The sequence below is a fragment of the Choloepus didactylus genome, chromosome X, assembly GCF_015220235.1.
Source record: "Choloepus didactylus isolate mChoDid1 chromosome X, mChoDid1.pri, whole genome shotgun sequence".
In the NCBI taxonomy this organism is placed as follows: Eukaryota; Metazoa; Chordata; class Mammalia; order Pilosa; family Megalonychidae; genus Choloepus; species Choloepus didactylus.
Window position 1 is genome coordinate 186,527,149 of NC_051334.1, and position 4,328 is coordinate 186,531,476.

Below are 4,328 nucleotides of genomic sequence, written 5' to 3' on the forward strand. Positions count from 1 at the left end.
CCAAAATCCCATCAGAAAAGGATACAAGAAGGTGTCCCAATTATTTCACTATACTGGAATTCAGGTGTGTTGAAGGCGATTCCAAATAAAAGAGCCACTGGCCAGGATTTTGGTGGTTTCTGTTAGAGTGGACTGTGCCTTGTAATGTCATTAACAGGAACAAGATCTGCCTAGTCTGGAAGTTGCCTATGGAATGAAAGGATAAAATACCTGGACAAAATTCATAAATAGAGTTTGTAAAAGTTAAATATAGCCTGTTGAGTATATAATTAAAGTGTTTGTTATGTAGCAGAGGATGACTGATAAAAAGGAATTTGGCTCCATGGGATCGGAGACCAGGAGCAGCACGGTTATATGTGTAGCCGAAAGCAAGTCGCTATTAGGTGACGTAGCTCATGATGCTAAACACTGGCTATATATTTGTGGTTTGTATATAAACATGACAGCCTCTTTTCTGTCACTTGGAGGAATCTTTGATAATTCACATGTGAAATTAAAGGCATCTTATTCATTCAGTTATTTATTATTCTCTGTAAAATGAGTTAGGAATTTGTCCCTGTGAATAATGCTAGCCATAATAGTTAATTTACTCCTATTCATTGGCAGTAATAAAAATGTACAAGGGGAGGCAGAAAGATTATTATTTCTTGCTTGAAGTGCAATTTCATGTGGTGAGAAAAACATGTTAATATGCTGCAAAGTGCTACAGGAATTTAGTTCTCAAAGGAATGGCGGCATTAAATGTATTCTGACAAGAAGGAGCCTCGGAAGAGAAACATTTATCTTTATAAAGTCATTAAATTTACGGAGCAGCATCACATTCTTCCTGCAATCTGCTCACTCCATTAAAGGCGAAGCTGTGAAACTAGCTCTGTCACATGAGAGGCCCCTGCACTTCTGAAAATAGGAAGCATGGGGCTTCTTCCCCTAATCACAGTCTCCCCCCTCCAAACCAACCAGCTCTATCCCAGACACACACGCGGGTGCTTCACTCTCTCTTTGCAAAACAAATAAGCGAGATACTGACAAGTTTCTTCCTTTTCCCCTTGGTCAGATGATTCTCTATGTGAGGAAGAGCTCACACATTTTACAAACCTTCCTGTTTCACTATTGCAAGAAACCCTGGGCTCTGAAGGTATTTTCACATCCTGTTGAGATGGAACCCAGGCACCTTACACAGGTCAGGTTCAGCTACGGTGGCCTGAACTATTCTGCACAGTGGTTTTGAGTGTGTACATTTCTTAATCAGGGTATATCCTTAACCACACCCAATGCCATGTATCAGTGTTCTTGAAAATTGCAGGAGACAGGTCTCCGGCTCCATGGAGCCAGGTGTTTCCCTTGTGCTTTTCAATAGGTAGGTGTCGTTAACGAGCTAAAATCACCAAGAAATGTGAACATACTTCAGAACCAAAGGCATGCTCACAGCTTGGACACGTAGTGGGGAATGAAAATAAATTGAATGGCTTTCAGTATGTCATAATGACATTTCTCACTCACCTGATACCTTTCTTTCCCAACACTTCGCAAATTGCTACTGTTTCGGAGATGAGAACAAGCATCCTATCTGCATCTGTGTCATGAGAAAGAATGCAATTTCAGAAGCACTTCAGAAGAGGATGGGGGTATAGAGCACATAGTAAAGATACCAAATGAAAAAGAGTTGCTGTGGATAGTGATTTAAAAATCCCAGTGCAAGTTTGTCTGGAGAAGAGAATGGCTTTAGCTGAATCAACAGGGATCTATGGCTTCCTCCTCACCCTGCCACAAGTCACACACATGTCTAAAGACAAATCTAGAAGAACCTAACCATTCTGTTTGGTAGCACAAAGATCAGACAATTGAAGGGGGCTGACTATGAGCTCTGAGAGGTCAGAGACAATATCTCTCTTGGCCACTATTATAATCTTGGCACTTAGCTCATAAGAGTTGCTCAATAAATATTTGTTAAGTAAAGGAATGGATAGATGGACGAATTTCTCAGTTTTGCTCTGGGGGGCTGGGGTGGACAGATGGATGCATTCCTAAGCCTGTCCTCCAAGTGATATTGGCCTGTCCAAAGGATACCATGCATTTGGTTAGCAGGACAGATTCTGAAGTGCTGGACCATGTTGAGAGAATCATCCCTGACCAATTCCCAGAATTTAGACTCTCCTTTTCAAGAGAAGACTATAATAATATTTGTTGAGTGTTCACCATGTGCCAGGAACTGCATTAATTATTTGACCTTAGTTTTCATTGAATCTTTAGAACAGCCCATTTTACAAATGAGGAAGCTCAGAAAGCTTAAGTAATCTACCTATGAGCTCATAGCTAGTAACTTGTTGGATGAGCCTCCTAGGGCTGTCATAACAAACTACTACAACCTGGGGGGCTTAAAACAACTAAAATGTGTGCTTTCCCACTTCTGGAGGCTAGAAGTCCCAAATCAAGTTGTCATCAGGGCCATTCTCCCTGAAACCTAGAGGGGAAACTCCTTCTTTGACTCTTCTAGCTTCTGGTGGTTGTTGGCAATCCTTGGTGTTCTTTGTCTTATGGTTGCATCACTCCAATCTCTGCCTCCATCATCTCATGGCATTTTCCCTGTGTCTTTGTTTCCAAATGTTCCCTCTTCTTACAACAGCACCAGGTTTGGATTAGGGCCCATCCTACTCCAGTATGACCTCATCTTAACTTGATTACATCTGCAAAGACCTTATCTCTAAATAAGGTCACATTTACAGCCACTGGGGGTTAGGACATGAATATAGCTTATCTTTTGAGGTGACACAATTCAACCTACAATATCAGTGGAATGGTATCCATGGCTCACTCAATAATTTGACAACTATCCAGTATATGACTCCATCATGCCAGGCCTGTGCTCAGCTCTGGTTTTACCACAGCAATCAAGACAGCACAACCCCCACCTTCCTGAAGCTGATTGTCTAGAAGTGGAGACTGTCAATTAACAACTGATAATCCAATTAATCAATTCACTACATTGATGAAAAGGGCCTTAAAGAAGAAGCACACAGTGTGAGGGCAACAAACAACAGAGAGAACCGACCATATCTTGGGCAAGGGTCACAGGCAGCTTCCTTGAAATCTTAACATTTGAGTTACAATTTTAAGGATCAATGAGAATTTAGTAGCTAAGAAGAGTAGAGAGGGAGATTATTTTAGGCAAAAGGAACATCATGTGCAAAGGCTCAGAGGCAGAAAGGAACATGGACCTCCTGAGGAACAAAAAGGCAGCCTGTATGACTGAGAGTGAAGGAAAATCTTGCCCAAGATGAAGCTGAGATAGGCAAAAGGGACCATGTAGCCAGTGAGAATATTTGCACTATCAAGAGGCACTTTTGCCAATATATGGAAAATAGATTGAAGGTAGGTAAGGAGAGAAGCTGGGAGACCAGTTGGGAAGTCATGACAGCTGTCCAGATGAGAGGTGATGGTGGCTTGGGTAGACAGGGAAGATGAAGAGATGCAGACATAAGAGAAAGATATTTGGGAGGTAGAATCTACAGGATGGGGTGGTAGATTGTAGGGAATAAGAGAGGAGAAGGTGTCAAGGGTGTCTCTCAGATTCTGGTTTGAGCAACTGAATGGATGGGAGTGTCTTCATTGGAATAGGGCTTGTGAAAAGGAGAACATTTTGCCAAGCTGGCTTCCATTTACTGAAAGCCATTTCAACTCAAACACTGAGAGTGCTTCATCCTTGGGCTGGTGAGTGGCATCAGTTTTAGTGGTAAAATGTCATTTTCATTCAGTATGGCCTCTGACCTAGTCAATGGAAGCTCCAATGGTCCATCATTAGAAGAGTAGTGCCCATCTAAGTGACAGATCAAGAGACCTATCTTTTAAAATGGCATTAAATGTGTTGCCAAAGAATTCCCAGTTGCCACCAGTAAGCAGCCCAAATCGTTTCAGCCTATTTTCAGTTTCACACAAGTTCTCCCAGTCTTCACCTCCAACGCTCAGCTAATAGAGTATGCAGAATGAGACACCAGTGATGGGCCCACGTGTTTGCCTAAACCTCACACAGTCTGTTCAATGATTTTTTTTAAAGACCTTGGAAACATTTAAGTGAATAGAGGCATTTTAGAATATCTGCCCTCTGTAACTGATCTGGCTAACTGCCAGCCCATCTGGAGGCCCATAGAGAAGGAAAACGCAGAAGAGATTTCAAAAAATGGACTGTGCAAAGCTCAATGTTTAACAGCCCAATGACTCTGTGAGACGATCTATCAAGAGAGAACAAGTTAGCAATCTTTGCCTGAATGGAAGGATAACAGGATGGCCCTTCAAAGAGGTACTTGTTCCCATAAAGCAAAATCATTTGCTTT